Source organism: Salvelinus sp. IW2-2015, linkage group LG2, assembly GCF_002910315.2.
Source record: "Salvelinus sp. IW2-2015 linkage group LG2, ASM291031v2, whole genome shotgun sequence".
NCBI classification, from domain to species: Eukaryota; Metazoa; Chordata; class Actinopteri; order Salmoniformes; family Salmonidae; genus Salvelinus; species Salvelinus sp. IW2-2015.
In genome coordinates, this window is record NC_036839.1 from 2,922,057 (window position 1) to 2,933,383 (window position 11,327).

Consider the following 11,327-nt stretch of genomic DNA (forward strand, 5'->3'; position numbering starts at 1 on the left):
TATGATGAACAGAGAGTAGCAGTAGTATAAAAAGAGGGGTTGGCGGGTGGTGGGACACAATGCAGATAGCCCGGGTTAGCCAATGTGCGGGAGCACTGGTTGGTAACCACAAATCATGGATTCTCCGAAGACGCTGTAACCCTGATAAAGCGCAGAGCTGAAAATGTTCAGTTATCTGTGGCGTCCTTGATGGAGAAGGTGCCTGATATGACCAGACATTGTTAACAATGTATATCTAACCAATTGCTATTGACTTGGTATATGTAGTTAGCCAATACAGATATGAATGATTTGGGCAGTGAGGAAACAACTTCCTTTCTCATAGTAATATGTTATATGAAATGTATCCATTGATTGTAGAGTATGTAATGTAAAAAGTATACCTGATGTATACCTCATAGCTAAGTGAATGTAAATAAAGATTTTAAAATGATGTTGCAAGACACACATTCATGAGATGAATTTATCTACGAAGCATCTAGGACATAGACAACTTACACTGTGAACAAGGAGTACCACATGGCGTGTCAAAGGGTGTACTAGACAAAAAGGCGTCTTCATAATTGTCAGAGAACTTATTTTACAATAACAAAAAAGAAACGGCTATGGGCCCTTGATACTCCCAACCATTCCCGATCAACTGGGAGGACGGGATGAATAAGTGGGTGTACGAACTGACTGGGGTGGTGTCATCATGTTTCTTGCTTCATGATGGATCTCTTTGTTGAACTGAATATAGTGTGATGTTTATGAAACACAATAAAACGGTTCCCTTTGTGTGAGTGGAGTGTTTCCTTTTATTTATCGCTATATATGTCTCAGCTTACTTGTTGCCACTGGTAAGCGGAATCAGGCCTGCAGTAGTTCATTTCTGTGAATATGCATATAATAAAAGTTGTATCTTTTATCCTGGGTTGGATAAAGGAGCCCCGGTCGGCTATATGACCTATGTTCGGATGAAAGTTCTCCCTTAGACTCAACAGTGGGTGGACAAATGAGCTATGGTTGGATAATAGTATGATAAATCACCAGTTGATAAATGCGCTAGGGTTGGACAACAGAATGTTGTAGGCGGTTTGCGGTCAAAGTAGAATTGTGGAAGGAATAAATGCTGTATAAAATAAATGTCCTTTGCGCTCTTGTAGTCTCGCTGAAATAACTACSGTTGTAGTCATGTCTCTCTCTTCCAACAAACACACCGGTCTTCTCTCAAACTCAGGATCGTCGACAGAATCACATTCGACGCGAAACGTCTTTGTGTACCAAGTAAAATATAAACGGTACATGGTACAGTGTAACTGCAAGGACCTGGGCATTATCAAGAACGCCCTGGACAACTGTCAATTTTTTGGTATGTTGGATAAGAGGGATGTGGGTAACATTCGGATTCTGAGACGCCCCCCGACCTTTCGTGGCTGCCTCACAACTTTCCCTGTAATCTTATGCCTGATATGAAGGTAGACGATGAACTTTGCCTCATTGTGGAACCTACCCAACCACTATCCAGCGAGAAGCATAAAGCCTTGAAATGAAATCTTTGCTATACGGCTAGATTTAAGGTACAGCTCTGCAGGGGTTTGTCTACTCAATATTCGAAGGACGAGTTTAACACCTACTATTTTGTTGGTGGTGGTGGACCCCACGAAGACCAGAAGGGAATRTTTAAAATATGACGGCTGGTTCAGCTCAGAAGTACTCGAGGGTAGCTATACTCACCTCAAATTTGAATCCGGGTTGGTCCCCCCGGATATACCCGGTGAGYTTCTGGAATGTAATGCRGAGTATACTATATATACCAAAGGACCTAAAGGTCTACGGATTGGTCTTCGGCGTCCTAGGCGTCGTAACTCACCAGAAATGTAACGGCCCCTTGACGATGTTCTCAGACATTACCAACTAACCGGGAGAACAGCGGACGAATGAGGGAGTGTACAAACTGACTGGAGGTGTGTCCTCATAGACAATGATACTTTTTTTCTTTTTCCGGCCAAACATATCCCCGAACTGGCTGTGTTTCATGATAGATGTCTTTGTTAAAAATAAAAATGCTGTGATGTTTATGAAACACAAAGTGTTCCCCATGTATTGCATTATAAAGTGCAGTGTGTATTTTATGTTAATCGTGTATCGGAGTAACCTATAGGAATTGTTGTTATTGTCATCTTAAGACGTGGGTAAGGGTTTGTGGAATCATGCCTTCCACACGCAGTAGTTCATCTCTGTGCAGAAAGTGGACCCGAGAAGAGTCATCCGGTCAGTGTGATGACTGTTCCCACATAAAGATGATAGCAAACTTGAAACGTGAAATCCTGGAACTCAAGAAGTCACTGGATGTGGAGRGTGAACAGAGGATCAAGGCTCTCCATGAAATAATGGCATTGAGCGTGGGACGTGTGAAATGGGAAGGAGAACACGCAGCAGCAGGAGGAGGAGATGTGGCTACAGTAGACAATACAGCGACCAAAGCTGCCATCAACACCTTGAGGCACACGATATATGAACTCGAGTTGTGTAAAAAGGAGCTGGAGGATACGAGAGAGGCTTTCCAGGAAGCCTGCGAAGAGCGAGAAGCCTTGAGAATCAAGCTGTCAGAGAACCAGACTACCAAGGTTGCCGAGCCCATGGAGGTGGCCGGTGGAAKGCACAAGACTGAAGACTCACACCCTCACTTAGACTTGGAAGGGAGACATTACCTTGCGGTGTCGCTCCGGAGGATCGCATGTTCAAACCCGGTCAGTCTGTCACTCCGGTCGGGGTGTTACAGAAGCTGTTTGAGATGAGGGTAGGTGATAAACTCGCGGTTGGGTTCAGTGTGCTGTTAGAGAATATAAACATCATGCTATCTCAACTGGAGCCCAAGTGGTATGCCAAACCCTTTGGTTTCTGTAGAGCCTATGTGCATGGCAACAAATACAAATCTACGGACAGGGTGGACACCGAGGACTTTGCGTGGCTGTTGTTCGAGTACGGGGCGCACGCTCAGTTGATCGAAGTGCTAGCGGGGCTGCAGAATGTTCTAAACAGCACGGGGAAGGGAAGAGTGACGACTGCAGCTCTGTACACGAGCAAGAACATATACAGCTCATATGTGACACTGTTCAGAGACACGGTGTCAAGGGCCTATGAGGGATTCATACACATACGCGAGAGAGCTCAGAGGGTGCGAGAGAGCTCAGAGGGTGCGAGAGAGCTCAGAGGGTGCGCAAGACACAAGGTGTCGTGCACGTGCCTCTCACGGTAGGCTTTGGTGCGGATCAGAGTGAATCTCAAGGAGGTTCCCAATCTGTCAGGAACAGAGTCTTGCGCTCTGTACTGGAAGGGACCGAAGCTCCCCCTCACATCAGCAGCGCGTCGGCAAGCGCTGAGGTAGACAGATTCTCCCGTGAAGACCCACTTCGGTTGGAGCAGTCCCCCTCTGCGTTCATGAAACCTAGAGGTCTGGAGGGTCAGGGTAAAGACGGGAGGACCTCTGTTCATCGGAGTAACCAGGAACACGTTCCCTTTAAGGCGGCGACGGCAAGTGTCATACCAGGGCCTCTTGAAAAGCGGGTGCTGTTCGATTCACCTTGGTCAAACGATCTACCTGCTCTGTAGCTCTGTACAAGGAGGAGAGTAGTAGGGAGATATATAGTTAGAGAGATATAAAGTAAACTTTACTTGAGCTACTGGTAGGGGAGTGAGCTACTGGACATGAGCTACTGGTAGGGGAGTCTGAGAGCAAGAGACGGTGTCTCGAAGAGGAGGACCTGAGAACAAAAGCAATGTTGGCAATGTCTAGATACTGTCAGGAACAATGGGTGAGGAAAATGGTAAAGCTGCACATGTCCCAATGCAAACGTTTGAAAGTGGTTCTGCTGAGCGGAGACGCAGGCTGTGGCAAATCTTACGCTATATCACTGCTGGAGAAGACGCTAAGGAGCATGAACATCAGTGTGGTTGTGAGCACCATGACCAACAAGGCAGCAGGCACTGTGATGGAATCGTGCTCGCTGGACCGCGTCTACACATTCCACAAGATGATGGGGTTCAAAATGGAATTGCTGGATGACAAGCTTTCGCTTGAAGACCTTACGCGGCAGTACTGCAAAGTATACTGGAACGTGATTTCACGTTTCAATACACTGAACCAGTCCGAATTGCCCCTTGGATCAGACGTCACTCGTGTAGGCAACTGAGGCCTGAGTCCTGAGTCGTGTACGGTGTGCAGTAAAATGTTCGAGCAGCTGAGGGTGTCTAAGAACACAGCGGAACTGTCCCCCATGGAGTACGCCCCTCCGTTCCTGGGGGTGAACGTGCTGATTGTAGATGAGTACGGTCTGATGAACGTGGAGCTGCTGGAGAGGATGGTGTGCTGCCTTGCTCTCTTCCTCTGATAGTCTTCTCGGGCAGCGTCTCGCAATTGCAGCCCGTGGGATCTGATCTGCGCATTTGGGAAACAGAGCGCTTCGAAGGGCTCCTCTCTTCTTCGACTCCGCTCTTTGTCAACAGGCGGCAGTTCAAGGACCAGGGTTACGCGGAGGCCTTGACGTACCTTCAGTTCAACACGGTCACGGAAGAGTCCCGGTGCATTTTCAGGAGCCAGGTGTCTGTCCGAGAGCTAGACGTTATGGACCCCGACTACGAAGCTGTGGATCTTCCACCAGGACGAACAGCAGATTACATACACTGCAGCGTACATGAACAAGGCGAGAAAAAATGCCRGTGTTGGGGAAAAGTTTCTCAGCGTCGCTCGGAAACGGGCATCCTACAAAGGACCGAACGCTTGGCACGAAGTGCTGAAGCAGGCTGGTCAGACGCTGCCACAGCTCTTTTCGGTACCCAAATACCGTCAAGGGATCCGCACCACGGAAAGGGATTATTTATTTGACTCTGTTGGTGGTTTAGAATTTTTGCTTCAATGTAATTTTGATATTGATAAAATCCCAGTAAAGTTGGCAAAATTCCATAAGCAGGCAATTTTAGCTTGGATGTTAGCGTATAAAACACAATTTTTCCCCACACAGATACTTTTTATGCAACAAAGATATACGATTTAAAAATAAGTATATCTTTTTTTCCATAACTGGTTGAGAATAAAATTATTTTGGTTGGTCAGTACTGAATAAGGATGGATATCTACTCTCATATGGGGAATTTCTTGATAAGTTTAAAATTCCAATAACCCCGAAAGAATATGCAATTGTTTTTGATGCGATTCCAAGGGGGGTTGTCTCTTTTAAATCCTCTGTGGTTGATGAAAGTAACATAGATTTACATGAAAATATATTAATTGGCAATATTAACATCAAAATAAATGTAGTAATAAACAATTAGGAATATTGTTTGTGATACTACAATTCCCTCAGCAAGATTATTTTGGTCAGATATCTATGGTGATATACAATGGGGAAAGCATGGAAAATTGCTAACAAATATTGTATCAGTAACAAAGTAAAGGAAGTTTCATTTAAAATGTTACATAGAATTTATCCTGTGAAACATGTTTTGGAAAGATTCAAGCTGAATATAACTGTGATTTCTGTGGAATGGAGAAGGAGTGTCAGGACCCGGTTACGAACTCGGGTCTCCGGTGTGAGAACGTCACTTAGCAAACTGAGCCACTAATAGTTGGCAGAACCCAGAATAGGAGGCAGACAGACACTTGAGACGGTGTTTTAATAAAGTAAAAAGGAAAGTACTTCAGGCAAAAATATAAATCCACAACGTCAAAAGTAATTCCAAGAGAAAAAAGGTATCCTCCAAGACAAAAGGTAAATCACAAGGTGGTAGATACTGCAGGGAAAAAAACTCAAAAGAATAATCAAAAATAAATAAACAAGAACAAAAAAAAAGTACCTCAAGAGAATCCAACAGGAGTAACAAAAGTTCACAGCATCGCTGGGCTGGGTGCTAACATACAAACACAGAGCAAAGAACTGAGGAAAATAAGGGTTTAAATACATTCAAGGGAAACGAGGCACAGGTGCAAATAATAACTGGAAACAAGGGAAAACAAAAGGGTCAAAAAAGCACAATGGGGGCATCTAGTGGCCAAAACCGGAGCAATCCTGGCCAAATCCTGACAAGGAGACCATTTTGCATTTGTTTTTTACCTGTATTAGAACCAGAATGTTTTGGATTGACATACAGAATTTTATTACAAAAAAAATAGGACCGGTTGTACTATTTAATGGTTTTGATATAATGATTTATTTCAGAAATTCTTACATAGATAAAGATGTAGTATATTTAATTCAACTGCTAATAATACTAGGTCAATTTCATTTTCACAAATGCAAATGGTCTAATTCAAAACCTAACTTTTTTCACTTTATAAATGAGTTTAAACAATATGGCACCACTTTAACTAAAATGAAAAACAAAGACAATTAAAACTTGTTGTATTATTAATGAATATGATTAGTTTGTGAAAGATTCCTGGCAATGTAAATAGTTTGTTTGTATGCTTGTTTACATGTGACTATTCCTCTTTTGTTTGATGATATTTGTTAAGAAAAAAAAAGTTATTTCAGTGCCAATGAGTTACACTGAGTGTATAAAACATTAAGAACACCTGCTCTATACATGACATATGCTGACCAGGTGAATCCAGGTTAAAGCTATAATCCCTTATGGATGTCACTAGTTAAATCCACGTAAATCAGTGTAGATAGAGAGGAGAAAGGTTTTTAAAAATATTGTAAGGCTTGAGACAATTGAGACATGGATTGAGTATGTGTGCCATATAGTYGGTGAATGGGAAAGACAAAATATTTACGTGCCTTTCAACGAGGCATGGTAGTAGGTGCCAGGGGTACCAGTTTGTGTCAAGAACTGCAACGCTGCTGTTTTTTTTAAGCTCAACATTTTCCCGTGTGTATCAAGAATGGTCCACCATTCAAAAAACATACATCCAACTTGACACAACTGTGGGAAGCATTGGAGTCAACATGGCCCAGCATCCCTGTGAATGTTTTGTACACTCAGTACATTAATAGTATTGGTACCGTGTTCTTGCCTTAACCTGTAAAGCTGGAGCAGCCTGCGAGGCAGGGGGAGGTGTAGGTGATGCCGTTGTCTGAACACACAGGGTCCCACTCCCRAGCCAAGCAGAAGCAGTCTCTGTTACACTCTGACGACGGGCTGCCATCGTACACCAGTAGACGTGGGGAACAGAGAAAATCGCTGGCAATAATGATATTTAAATAATTGTTGCTGAACTATCATTGACATAGGCACAGTGACAAAACAGCCAGGAATCCTGGCTCAGCAACAACCATACTGTATATTCCCACAAGAGGGAGCCCCGGCACAAGCCCATGTGTGTTTTGGTCTAACTCTCCCTCATATTCCACTGATCAAAACTTTTGTTTTTATCAACCSACCCACCAGCCAGCCAACCAATCAGATGTTATATTTACCCGTTGTAGGACACGGTCAGACCAGCCACCTTAACGTTGTCACACTTAGTGCCAGACTGCAGAGGGAGGAGGAGGTAGGCTATGAAGGAGGTGACGAAAGACAGCTGGGCTCCAGACACAACGCCAAGCTTATACCTCTTCATCAGTAGACCTCCCAGGAATATCCCCACCGCACCCACAGGCAGGTTTAACTCACCTGGAAAAGTTATACTCACACATCTATAGTGCTACCAGTGTGCTGGAGTTTCATTTCCACTCATGTTCAACAAACCTACAGGGGATGGGAGAGAACAAAAAAATTGTATTTAATGCCATTCAACATCAATACTGACAGGATGGAACATTTCAGTTGGAGCATATCCAGGATTCTACGGCTTCGTTGAGACAGGCAGCCCAATTCAGTATTTTTTTTTTTGTAATTTGTATTTTGACCAATCAGATATGCTCTGAAAAACAGCTGATGCAAAAATATCTAATGTGATTGGTCAAAAGACCTATTAGTGGAAAAAATATCGTAATTGGGCTGCCAGTCTAAACGCATCCCTTGTCTCTCTGTCTCTGACCCAAACTTCAGTCCTTGCATCGATTACAGAAGGCTGAAAAGGATTACGATCAAGAATCGTTACTCCCTACCCGATGTTCGCCGCCTTGGAGTTGGCCCTAGGAGCCCAATCAATTCTTCACCAAACTGGACCTCCGCTACGCTTAAAATCTGGTGAGAATCAGGGAGGGAGATGAGTGGAAAACTGCCTTTAACACCCCTAGTGGTCACTGAGTATTTAGTCATYACCTTCGGAATATCGAACTCACCGGCAGTCTTTCAAGCATTGATCAATGACATTCTTAGGGATTTGTTGAACCGGTTCGTCTTTGTTTACCTCGACGACATCCTGACCTTCTCCAAAAACCCTTCCGGAACACATACYGCCCTGTCCCACCTCACTCAAGCAGGTTTTTGCTGGAATCCCGAGGCTGACAGYGRATTCATAGAGCTCAAGGGACGTTTCACCTTCGGACCCATCATCGTTCTTCCTGATCCTACTCGCCCCTTTGTGGTAGAGGTGGACGCCTCGGACGCCGGAGCTGGTGCGGTCCTTTCACAGCGGAACGAGGAGGACAAGAAACTGCACCCATGCGCCTTTCTCTTCAAGCGGTTCTCGCCAGCGGAAGGCAACTACGATGTAGGTAACCGGGAGCTCTTGGCAGTTACCTGGGCCCTTGAGGGGTGGAGACACTGGTTGGAACCACTGCTTCATCTTCTGGTCTCTTCTCTGCACCTGGGTCCAACCTTACCACATCACAGTTATAGCATCTCTTAATCCCTTCTCTTAACATAATTGGCCCCAAAACATAATCGAGCAGCTGACCAATTACGCAAGACTTTAGTTCTAAATTAACTGAGATTAATCAACTGGATACATTTCTTTATTTTTAAAGTGAAACTATCCTCCGCATTGGAGTATCTCTACAAGCACAAGTTTAACCAGTATTTCAGTTGTTTTACCGTCCCATGAAGAAGTGTGGCAGGCCTGTGAGGAAGGATCCTACAGCCATTAGGAAACAGCCCATAGCAATAAGCCTGGGCCGGTGCAGCTTCGCCCCAAAATGGCTAACCACAGCCAGGAACAGCAGGTTACCTGCAAGAAACCACATCACTACAGTAGTCAGGAATCGCAAATTATAAACACTGTTCTTATTAAACTCAAAATGGCATATCAGTTTGGATACTAGGCTGCAACAACATAGCAGCACATAAAACAATGTTAGAGGTTTGACAGTAGAGTCATGGACAAACGCCAGTCAATCAATTAATAGGAACAACTATAAAACTGGACAGTATTGAGAGCAGACTTTGATTGAACCACAAAAAAAATGGATCACACTGTAGTCTGTATCTGGTTTTTAATACATGAATTCTTAAGCAACTCAATGTTATTGTTGATACCCATCTCAAAGCTGCCGTCTAGAGGTCCAATGAGAGAGCTGGACAGGTCAAAGTGTCTCTCTGAGTGATGGCACTCTTCATGTATGTCCCTGACAGAGCTTTGGTGAAGGAGGCGAACCACAGGGCCACGATGAACTGCTGACAAACACAAGAGAGAGAACATTAGTGTGTGTTTGTTCGTGCATGCGTGGATGCGTGTGCAGACAGAGTGCATGTGTAGCTGAGGTGGCCTGCAATAGTAAAAAGAACGGACACAAGTTTACGTCTGCAAAGTTCTGGCCCTTTCTTTATTCTGAAGAWTTTTTTTTTTCTCTTGTTCAATTGTCTATTTTCTTGTTAGTACTTTGAAAATATTCACATCAAACAAGTGCACACTTTAAATTACACAACATAAATGCACTTTACCTAAAGCAGAATTCAAACATGTTCAATAGAAACAGCTGTATATGAAAACATAAATAACTGAATGTTTTTCTATATACCGCTACCTCTATTGAAAAGTGACAATACATTCAGCTTTAAGATAATGGCACCTCCAGAAAATCGTCTCTCTCTCTCACTGTATGCACTAAAAGTCCACCAGACTGAGCGTGCTCGGCCAGTTTACCAGCTAGTGAGCACAATTTTACACAAAACCAATAACATGTAAAACCAACTCAGAAATCCCTAACAAATGGATTCTTTATAAAAAACATCCTAGACAAAATCCAGTACAAGTAAGCTACTCAGTAAACATAGTCTCTGTGACTCGTAAATCGTTTTTTACCTCAGCTAGCATCAAGCTAACATATACTCTCACTCAATGTAAATCTCGTTCTTCTCTCACTCAGTTCGACACAAAGCCAAAACAAACCCTTTCCTAACGTGATAATATCTTGACAAAGATGTTAAACAGCATGGTATTACATATTGTGTATATATTTGAACGTTTGGAAGTTCTGTTACATACCTGTAATAGTAAAAAGAACAGACAGTTTACCTCTGTAAAGTTCTGATCCTTATTCTGCAGAATGGTGCACGCTTGGCCAGAACTTGCTGTTTCTCCTGCTACAACAGTGCAACAGCGCCATCTATTGGCTTGATGGACTGCTAACGCTAAAGTATGTAGAAATTACAATTTAGATTAATTAWGACAAATACATAAACAAATTGGGGGGGAATAAATAATAAATGGGTGTCTGTTTTTAGTGACTCTGTTTTCAACCCATTACACATGCACAATCGTACATGTGCATTTTAAAGCATTATTAAGAACCTTGAGTGTGGAACTGCAGGGCGTTTAGCAAAAACCACATGAATTTCACATGTGAACACGGGAAGTGTTCCAAAAACATGTTTTCGTGTAATCTTATGTGAAGATAATGTGATAACATGTAAAGCAACATGTGATTACATTAAACTACACATGTGAAAATGTGATCACGTTGTGTTCCAAAACATATTTTCACATGATTCCACATAAAATGTAAGTTGAAATCATGTGGTTTTTCTGTAAGGGCAGGAATATAAGATGCATTTTGATGTTATATTTGATGTTACATGATCATGAAAATGCAATGTTCTTTGAGGTTCTTCCATGTTCCTTTCCATGTATTGAGGCCTAGGAGGCAAAAAGACTGAAGGAGAAGACTCCCACAGGAACTCTATGCTAAACTGGTCTGCCACATTCATTTCAAATGTTACATCTTTCGATTTGTAAATAATAGGGAATATATCTTCAAATAATTGAAACTGACTATTCAAACTACACTGTACAGCTTTAGTGTGTCTGTGCATCATAGGTACAACTGTAAGCAATTCCGTTCTCAAATGTCTGTTTAATGTGAGAAACAAAATGAAAAACACCCGTTAGACCATTACAATGCGGACTGTCATGTATTTTTGCTATTACCAACAAGACAACGAAGTGATACGTGCCATGGAGACTTATAACGGATACTTTCCTAACACCAAAAGTTCCCACGCTGAGCGATATTGTTTAC

The 11,327-nt window shown here is 42.9% G+C and overlaps 1 long non-coding RNA gene across 1 annotated transcript; it reads right to left on the minus strand.

Moving 5' to 3' along the window:
* Nucleotides 1–8,093: 8,093 nt before the first annotated feature.
* LOC139028634 (uncharacterized) lies at nt 8,094–11,319 on the minus strand. The gene is made up of 3 exons (XR_011480832.1): nt 10,295–11,319; nt 8,905–9,480; nt 8,094–8,677 (listed from the first exon to the last, which is right to left on the minus strand). It is a non-coding gene; the product is annotated as an uncharacterized lncRNA (long non-coding RNA).
* Between the last annotated feature and the right edge of the window lie 8 nt (nt 11,320–11,327).